General features: G+C 41.7%; 1 non-coding gene across 1 annotated transcript; it reads right to left on the reverse strand.

Annotated features, from left to right (window-relative positions):
* Positions 1-1967: 1967 nt before the first annotated feature.
* TRNAP-CGG (transfer RNA proline (anticodon CGG)) lies at positions 1968-2040 on the reverse strand. The gene has a single exon. It is a non-coding gene; the product is annotated as a tRNA-Pro (tRNA).
* Between the last annotated feature and the right edge of the window lie 8584 nt (positions 2041-10624).

Genomic DNA, 10624 nt, shown 5'->3' on the forward strand with positions numbered 1-10624 from the left:
CCTAAGGGCTCGTTTTTCCGTGTTTTAACACAATAATAATGAGATCTAACAGACAGTAAAGCCAAGGAATGCACTGGGGAAGTTATTAGACCCAATTGAATGTAAATAAGAAGAAATAAAAGTGGATGAAAAATTAACCAGCCGTGAGCAGGAATTCAACCTACGACCTTCATAAAACGCGTTCAATGCTCTAACAACTGAGCTACCACAGCGGCCTTCCCTCCAATCACCTATTTTGGGTTTATAAGTGAATTTAGAAGTAGGACTGACAGTCAGCGCCATCTATAAGCCAAGCGACGAGTGTGAAAACACTCTTTTATGCGCATGTTTGGCGTCACGTAGCACAAGAACTTATTATGAGAGGGTAGCTGATTAATAGTCCCTCGTATACAACCTAATTACACCAAGTCTGCCAGAACGTGACCCTTGTTTAATGAAATAAGGGAAAGAAGTGTATACCTAGGGCTCGTTTTTTCGTGTTTTAACACAATATTAGAGAGATCTAACAGACAGTAAAGCCAAGGAATGTACAGGGGAAGTTATTAGACCCAATTGAATGTAAATAGGTAGAAATAAAAGTGGATGAAAAAATAACCAGCCGTGAGCAGTAATTGAACCTACGACCTTCGAATAACGCGTTCGATGCTCTAACAACTGAGCTACCACAGCGGCCTTCCCTCCATCCACGTATTTTGAGTTTATTAGTGAATTTAGAATAAGGAGTGACAGTCAGCGCCATCTATAAGCCAAGCGACGAGTGTGAAAACACTTTTTTATGCGCATGTTTGCAGTCACGTAGCACGTGAACTTATTATGAGCGGGCAGCTGATTAATAGTCCCTCGTATACAACCTAATTACACCAAGTCTGCCAGTACGAGACCTTCGTTTATTGAATTAAGGGAAAGAAGTGTATACCTAGGGCTCGTTTTTTGTGTTTAACACAATATTAGAGAGATCTAACAGACAGTAAAGCCAAGAAATGTACAGGGGAAGTTATTAGACCCAATTGAATGTAAATAAGAAGAAAGAAAAGTGGATGGAAAAATAGGCAGCCGTGAGCAGGAATCGAACCACCGACCTTCTAATGACGCGTTCGATGCTCTACTCACTGAGCTACCACAGCGGCCCTTCCTCCATCCACTTATTTTTGGTTTATATGATAATTTAGAAGTAGGAGTGACAGTCAGTGCCATATATAAGCCAATCGACGAGTGTGAAAACACTCTTTTATGCGCATGTTTGGCGTCACGTAGCACGTGAACGTATTGTGAGCGCGCCGCTGATTTTTGTCCTTCGTATACAACCTAATGACACCAAGTCTGCCAGTACGAGACCCTTGTTTAATGAAATAAGGAAAAGAAGTGTATACCTAGGGCTCGTTTTTTCGTTTCGTGTTTTAACACAATATTAGAGAGATCTAACAGACAGTATAGCCAAGGAATGTACAAGGGAAGTTATTAGACCCAATTGAATGTAAATAAAAAAAAGAAAAGTGGATGAAAAAATAACCAGCCGTGAGCAGGAATCGAACTACGACCTTCGAATAACGCGTTCGATGCTCTAACCACTGAGCTACCACAGCGGCCTTCCCTCCATCCACCTATTTTGGGTTTATATGTGAATTTAGATGTAGGAGTGACAAACAGCGCCATCTATAAGCCAAGCGACGAGTGTTAAAACACTCTTTCATGTGCTAGTTTGGCGTCACGTAGCACGTGAACTTATTATAAGCGGGCAGCTGATTAACAGTCCCTCTATACAACCTAATGACACCAAGCCTGTCATTACGAGACCCTCGTTTAATGAAATAAGGGAAAGAAGTGTATACGTATGGGCTCGTTTTTCCGTGTTTTAATACAATAGTAATGAGATCTAAAAGACAGTAAAGCCAAGGAATGTACTGGGGAAGTTATTAGACCCAATTGAATGTAAATAGGAAGAAAGAAAAGTGGATGAAAAAATAACCTGCCGTGAGCAGGAATCGAACCTACGACCTTCGAATACCGCGTTCGATGCTCTAACCACTGAGCTACCACCGCGGCCTTCCCTCCATCCACCTATTTTGGGTTTATATGTGAATTTAGAATTAGGAGTGACAGTCAGCGCTATCTATAAGCCAAGCGACGAGTGTTAAAACACTCTTTTATGCGCATGTTTGGCGTCACGTAGCACGTGAACTTATTATGAGCGGCCAGCTGATTATTAGTCCCTCGTATACAACCTAATGACACCAAGCCTGTCAGTACGAGACCCTCGTTTAATGAAATAAAGGAAAGAAGTGTATACCTAAGGGCTCGTTTTTCCGTGTTTAACACAATAATAGAGAGATCTAACAGACAGTAAAGCCAAGGAGTGTACAGGGGAAGTTATTAGACCCAATTGAATGTAAATAGGAAGAAAGAAAAGTGGACAAAAAATAACCAGCCGTGAGCAGGAATCGAACCTACGACCTTCGAATAACGCGTTCGGTGCTCTAACCTCTGAGATACCACAGTGGCCTTCCCTCCATCAAGCTATTTTGGGTTTATATGTGAATTTGGAAGTAGGAGTGACAATCAGCGCAATCTATAAGCCAAGCGACGAGTGGTAAAACACTCTTTCATGCGCATGTTTGGCGTCACGTAGCACGTGAACTTATTATGACCAGCCAGCTGATTAACAGTCCCTCGTATACAACCTAATGACACCAAGTCTCCCAGTACGAGACCCTCGTTTAATGAAATAAGGGAAAGAAGTGTATACCTAAGGGCTCGTTTTTTCGTGTTTCAACACAATATTAATAAGATCTAACCGACAGTAAAGCCAAGGATTGGACAGGGGAAGTTATTAGACCCAATTGAATGTAAATAATAAGAAATAAAAGTGGATGAAGAAATAACCAGCCGTGAGCAGGAATTGAACCTACGACCTTCGAATAACGCGTTCGATGCTCTAACAACTGAGCTACCACAGCGGCCTTCCCTCCATCCACGTATTTTGGGTTTATATGTGAATTTAGAAGTAGGAGTGACAGTCAGCGCCATCTATAAGCCAATCGACGAGTGTGAAAACACCCTTTTATGCGCACGTTTGGCGTCACGTAGCACGTGAACTTATTGTGAGCGGGCAGCTGATTAATAGTCCCTCGTATACAACCTAATTACACCAAGTCTGCCAGTACGAGACCCTTGTTTAATGAAATAAGGAAAAGAAGTGTATACCTAGGGCTCGTTTTTCCGTGTTTTAACACAATAATAATGAGATCTAACAGACAGTAAAGCCAAGGAATGTACTGGAAAAGTTATTACACCCAATTGAATGTAAATAGGAAGAAAGAAAAGTGGACGAAAAAATAACCAGCCGTGAGCAGGAATCGAACCTACGACCTTCGAATAACGCGTTCGATGCTCTACCCACTGAGCTACCACAGCGGCCCTTCCTCCATCCACTTATTTTTGGTTTATATGTGAATTTAGAAGTAGGAGTGACAGTCAGTGCCATCTATAAGCCAGGCGACGAGTGCGAAAACACCCTTTTATGCGCATGTTTGGCGTCACGTAGCGCGTGAACTTATTATGAGCGGGCAGCTGATTACTAGTCCCTCGTATACAACCTAATGACACCAAGTCTGCCAGTACGAGACCCTTGTTTAATGAAATAAGGAAAAGAAGTGTATACCTAGGGCTCGTTTTTTCGTTTCGTGTTTTAACACAATATTAGAGAGATCTAACAGAAAGTAAAGCCAAGGAATGTACAGGGGAAGTTATTAGACCCAATTGAATGTAAATAAAAAAAGAAAAGTGGATGAAAAAATAACCAGCCGTGAGCAGGAATCGAACTACGACCTTTGAATAACGCGTTCGATGCTCTAACCACTGAGCTACCACAGCGGCCTTCCCTCCATCCACCTATTTTGGGTTTATATGTGAATTTAGATGTAGGAGTGACAAACAGCGCCATCTATAAGCCAAGCGACGAGTATTAAAACACTCTTTCATGTGCTAGTTTGGCGTCGCGTAGCACGTGAACTTATTATGAGCGGGCAGCTGATTAACAGTCCCTCTACACAACCTAATGACACCAATTCTGCCAGTACGAGGCCCTCGTTTAATGAAATAAGGGAAAGAAGTGTATACCTAAGGGCTCGGTTTTCCGTGTTTTAACACAATAATAATGAGATCTAACAGACAGTAAAGCCAAGGAATGCACTGGGGAAGTTATTAGACCCAGTTGAATGTAAACAAGAAGAAATAAAAGTGGATGAAAAATTAACCAGCCGTGAGCAGGAATTGAACCTACGACCTTCAAATAACGCGTTCAATGCTCTAACAACTGAGCTACCACAGCGGCCTTCCCTCCATCCACTTATTTTGGGTTTATAAGTGAATTTAGAAGTAGGACTGACAGTCAGCGCCATCTATAAGCCAAGCGACGAGTGTGAAAACACTCTTTTATGCGCATGTGTGGCGTCACGTAGCACAAGAACTCATTATGAGAGGGCAGCTGATTAATAGTCCCTCGTATACAACCTAATTACCCCAAGTCTGCCAGTACGTGACCCTTGTTTAATGAAATAAGGGAAAGAAGTGTATACCTAAGGCTCGTTTTTTCGTGTTTTAACAAAATATTAGAAAGATCTAACAGACAGTAAAGCCAAGGAATGTACAGGGGAAGTTATTAGACCCAATTGAATGTAAATAGGAAGAAATAAAAGTGGATGAAAAAATAAGCAGCCGTGAGCAGTAATTGAACCTACGACCTTCGAATAACGCGTTCGATGCTCTAACAACTGAGCTACCACAGCGGCCTTCCCTCCATCCACTTATTTTGGGTTTATTAGTGAATTTAGAATAAGGAGTGACAGTCAGCGCCATCTATAAGACAAGCGACGAGTGTGAAAACACTTCTTTATGCGCATGTTTGCAGTCACGTAGCACGTGAACTTATTATGAGCGGGCAGCTGATGAATAGTCCCTCGTATACAACCTAATGACACCAAGTCTGCCAGTACGAGACCTTCGTTTATTGAATTAGGGAAAGAAGTGTATACCTAGGGCTCGTTTTTTTGTGTTTTAACACAATATTAGAGAGATCTAACAGACAGTAAAGCCAAGAAATGTACAGGGGAAGTTATTAGACCCAATTGAATGGAAATAAGAAGAAAGAAAAGTGGATGGAACAATAGGCAGCCGTGAGCAGGAATCGAACCACCGACCTTCTAATAACGCGTTCGATGCTCTACCCACTGAGCTACCACAGCGGCCCTTCCTCCATCCACCTATTTTTGGTTTGTATGTGAATTTAGAAGTAGGAGTGACAGTCAGTGCCATCTATAAGCCAATCGACGAGTGTGCAAACACTCTTTTATGCGCATGTTTGGCGTCACGTAGCACAAGAACTTATTATGAGAGGGCAGCTGATGAATAGTCCCTCGTATACAACCTAATTACACCAAGTCTGCCAGTACCAGACCCTTGTTTAATGAAATAAGGAAAAGAAATGTATACCAAAGGGCTCGTTTTTCCGTGTTTTAACACAATAATAATGAGATCTAACAGACAGTAAAGCCAAGGAATGCACTGGGGAAGTTATTAGACCCAATTGAATGTAAATAAAAAAAGAAAAGTGGATGAAAAAATAACCAGCCGTGAGCAGGAATCGAACTACGACCTTTGAATAACGCGTTCGATGCTCTAACCACTGAGCTACCACAGCGGCCCTTCCTCCATCCACCTATTTTTGGTTTATATGTGAATTTAGAAGTAGGAGTGACAGTCAGTGCCATATATAAGCCAGGCGACGAGTGCGAAAACACCCTTTTATGCGCATGTTTGGCGTCACGTAGCGCGTGAACTTATTATGAGCAGGCATCTGATTATTAGTCCCTCGTATACAACCTAATGACACCAAGTCTGCCAGTACCAGACCCTTGTTTAATGGAATAAGGAAAAGAAGTGTATACCTAGGGCTCATTTTTTCGTTTCGTGTTTTAACACAATATTAGAGAGATCTAACAGACAGTATATCCAAGGAATGTACAGGGGAAGTTATTAGACCCAATTGAATGTAAATAAAAAAAGAAAAGTGGATGAAAAAATAACCAGCCGTAAGCAGGAATCGAACTACGACCTTCGAATAACGCGTTCGATGCTCTAACCACTGAGCTACCACAGCGGCCTTCCCTCCATCCACCTATTTTCGCTTTATATGTGAATTTAGATGTAGGAGTGACAAACAGCGCCATCTATAAGCCAAGCGACGAGTGTTAAAACACTCTTTCATGTGCTAGTTTGGCGTCACGTAGCACGTGAACTTATTATAAGCGGGCAGCTGATTAACAGTCCCTCTATACAACCTAATGACACCAAGCCTGTCAGTACGAGACCCTCGTTTAATGAAATAAGGGAAAGAAGTGTATACCTAAGGGCTCGTTTTTCCGTGTTTTAACACAATATTAATGAAATCTAACAGACAGTAAAGCCAAGGAATGTACAGGGTAGTTATTACACCCAATTGAATGTAAATAAGAAGAAAGGAAAGTGGATAAAACAATAATCAGCTGTGAGCAGGAATCGAGCCTACGACCTTCGAATAACGCGTTCTATGCTCTAACCACTGAGCTACCACAGCGGCCCTTCCTCCATCCACCTATTTTTGGTTTATATGTGAATTTAGAAGTAGGAGTGACAGTCAGTGCCATCTATAAGCCAGGCGACGAGTGCGAAAACACCCTTTTATGCGCATGTTTGGCGTCACGTAGCGCGTGAACTTATTATGAGCGGGCAGCTGATTATTAGTCCCTCGTATACAACCTAATGACACCAAGTCTGCCAGTACGAGACCCTTGTTTAATGAAATAAGGAAAAGAACTGTATACCTAGGGCTCGTTTTTTTGTTTCGTGTTTTAACACAATATTAGAGAGATCTAACAGACAGTATGGCCAAGGAATGTACAGGGGAAGTTATTAGACCCAATTGAATGTAAATATAAAAAGAAAAGTGGATGAAAAAATAACCAGCTGTGAGCAGGAATCGAACTACGACCTTCGAATAACGCGTTCGATGCTCTAACCACTGAGCTACCACAGCGGCCTTCCCTCCATCCACCTATTTTGGGTTTATATGTGAATTTAGATGTAGGAGTGACAAACAGCGCCATCTATAAGCCAAGCGACGAGTATTAAAACACTCTTTCATGTGCTAGTTTGGCGTCACGTAGCACGTGAACTTATTATGAGCGGGCAGCTGATGAATAGTCCCTCGTATATAACCTAATGACACCAAGTCTGCCAGTACGAGACCTTCATTTATTGAATTAGGGAAAGAAGTGTATACCTAGGGCTCGTTTTTTTGTGTTTTAACACAATATTAGAGAGATCTAACAGACAGTAAAGCCAAGAAATGTACAGGGGAAGTTATTAGACCCAATTGATTGTAAATAAGAAGAAAGAAAAGTGGATGGAACAATAGGCAGCCGTGAGCAGGAATCGAACCACCGACCTTCTAATAACGCGTTCGATGCTCTACCCACTGAGCTACCACAGCGGCCCTTCCTCCATCCACCTATTTTTGGTTTGTATGTGAATTTAGAAGTAGGAGTGACAGTCAGTGCCATCTATAAGCCAATCGACGAGTGTGCAAACACTCTTTTATGCGCATGTTTGGCGTCACGTAGCACAAGAACTTATTATGAGAGGGCAGCTGATGAATAGTCCCTCGTATACAACCTAATTACACCAAGTCTGCCAGTACGAGACCCTTGTTTAATGAAATAAGGAAAAGAAGTGTATACCTAAGGGCTCGTTTTTCCGTGTTTTAACACAATAATAATGAGATCTAACAGGCAGTAAAGCCAAGGAATGCACTGGGGAAGTTATTAGACCCAATTGAATGTAAATAATAAGAAATGAAAGTGGATGAAAAATTAACCAGCCGTGAGCAGGAATTGAACCTACGACCTTCAAATAACGCGTTCAATGCTCTAACAACTGAGCTACCACAGCGGCCTTCCCTCCATCCACTTATTTTGGGTTTATAAGTGAATTTAGAAGTAGGACTGACAGTCAGCGCCATCTATAAGCCAAGCGACGAGTGTGAAAACACTCTTTTATGCGCATGTTTGGCGTCACGTAGCACAAGAACTTATAATGAGAGGGCAGCTGATTAATAGTCCCTCGTATACAACCTAATTACACCAAGTCTGCCAGTACGTGACCCTTGTTTAATGAAATAAGGGAAAGAAGTGTATACCTAGGGCTCAATTTTTCGTGTTTTAACACAATATTACAGAGATCTAACAGACAGTAAAGCCAAGGAATGTACAGGGGAAGTTATTAGACCCAAGTGAATATGAATAGGAAGAAATAAAAGTGGATGAAAAAATAACCAGCCGTGAGCAGTAATTGAACCTACGACCTTCGAATAACGCGTTCGATGCTCTAACAACTGAGCTACCACAGCGGCCTTCCCTCCATCCACTTATTTTGGGTTTATTAGTGAATTTAGAATAAGGAGTGACAGTCAGCGCCATTTATAAGCCCAGCGACGAGTGTGAAAACACTTTTTTATGCGCATGTTTGCAGTCACGTAGCACGTGAACTTATTATGAGCGGGCAGCTGATTAATAGTCCCTCGTATACAACCTAATTACACCAAGTCTGCCAGTACGAGACCTTCCTTTATTGAATTAGAGAAAGAAGTGTATACCTAGGGCTCGTTTTTTTGTGTTTTAACACAATATTAGAGAGATCTAACAGACAGTAAAGCCAAGAAATGTACAGGGGAAGTTATTAGACCCAATTGAATGTAAATAAGAAGAAAGAAAAGTGGATGGAAAAATAGGCAGCCGTGAGCAGGAATCGAACCACCGACCTTCTAATAACGCGTTCGATGCTCTACCCACTGAGCTACCACCCGACCCTTCCACAATCCACCTATTTTTGGTTTATATGTGAATTTAGAAGTAGGAGTGACAGTCAGTGCCATCTATAAGCCAATCGACGAGTGTGAAAACACTCTTTTGTGCGCATGTTTGGCGTCACGTAGCACGTGAACCTATTGTGAGCGATCCGCTGAATAATAGTCCCTCGTATACAACCTGATTACACCAAGTCTGCCAGTACGAGACCCTTGTTTAATGAAATAAGAAAAAGAAGTGTATACCTAGGGCTCGTTTTTTCGTGTTTTAACACAATATTAGAGAGATCTAACAGACAGTAAAGCCAAGGAATGTACAGCAGAAGTCATTAGACCCAATTCAATGTAAATAAAAAAAGAAAAGTGGATGAAAAAATAACCAGCCGTGAGCAGGAATCGGACTACGACCTTCGAATAACGCGTTCGATGCTCTATCCACTGAGCTACCACAGCGGCCCTTCCTCCATCCACCTATTTTGGGTTTATATGTGAATTTAGATGTAGGAGTGACAAACAGCGCCATCTATAAGCCAAGCGACGAGTGTTAAAACACTCTTTCATGTGCTAGTTTGGCGTCACGTAGCACGTGAACTTATTATAAGCGGGCAGCTGATTAACAGTCCCTCTATACAACCTAATGACACCAAGCCTGTCAGTACGAGACCCTCGTTCAATGAAATAAGGGAAAGAAGTGTATACCTATGGGCTCGTTTTTCCGTGTTTTATTACAATAATAATGAGATCTAAAAGACAGTAAAGCCAAGGAATGTACTGGAGAAGTTATTAGACCCAATTGAATGTAAATAGGAAGAAAGAAAAGTGGACGAAAAAAACAACCAGCCGTGAGCAGGAATCGAACCTACGACCTTCGAATAACGCGTTCGATGCTCTACCACTGCGCTACCACAGCGGCCTTCCCTACATCCCGCTATTTTGGGTTTATATGTGAATTTAGAAGTAGGAGTGACAGTCAGCGCCATCTATAGGCCAATCGACGAGTGTGAAAACACTCTTTTATGCGCATGTTTGGCGTCACGTAGCACGTGAACTTATTGTGAGCGGGCCGCTGAATAATAGTCCCTCGTATACAACCTAATTACACCAAGTCTGCCAGTACGAGACCCTTGTTTAATGAAATAAGGAAAAGAAGTTTATACCTAGGGCTCGTTTTTTCGTGTTTTAACACAATATTAGAGAAATCTAACAGAAAGTAAAGCCAAGGAATGTACAGGGGAAGTTATTATACCCAATTGAATGTAAATAAAAAAAGAAAAGTGGATGAAAAAATAACCAGCCGTGAGCAGAAATCGAACAACGACCTTCGAATAACGCGTTCGATGCTCTACCCACTGAGCTACCACAGCGGCCCTTCCTCCATCCACTTATTTTTGGTTTATATGTGAATTTAGAAGTAGGAGTGACAGTCAGTGCCATCTATAAGCCAGGCGACGAGTGCGAAAACACCCTTTTATGCGCATGTTTGGCGTCACGTAGCGCGTGAACTTATTATGAGCGGGCAGCTGATTATTAGTCCCTCGTATACAACCTAATGACACCAAGTCTGCCAGTACGAGACCCTTGTTTAATGAAATAAGGAAAAGAAGTGTATACCTAGGGATCATTTTTTCGTTTCGTGTTTTAACACATTATTAGAGAGATCTAACAGACAGTAAAGCCAAGGAATGTACAGGGGAAGTTATTAGACCCAATTGAATGTAAATAAAAAAA

The sequence above is a fragment of the Rhipicephalus microplus genome, chromosome 8 (genome assembly GCF_043290135.1).
Source record: "Rhipicephalus microplus isolate Deutch F79 chromosome 8, USDA_Rmic, whole genome shotgun sequence".
NCBI lineage: Eukaryota > Metazoa > Arthropoda > Arachnida > Ixodida > Ixodidae > Rhipicephalus > Rhipicephalus microplus.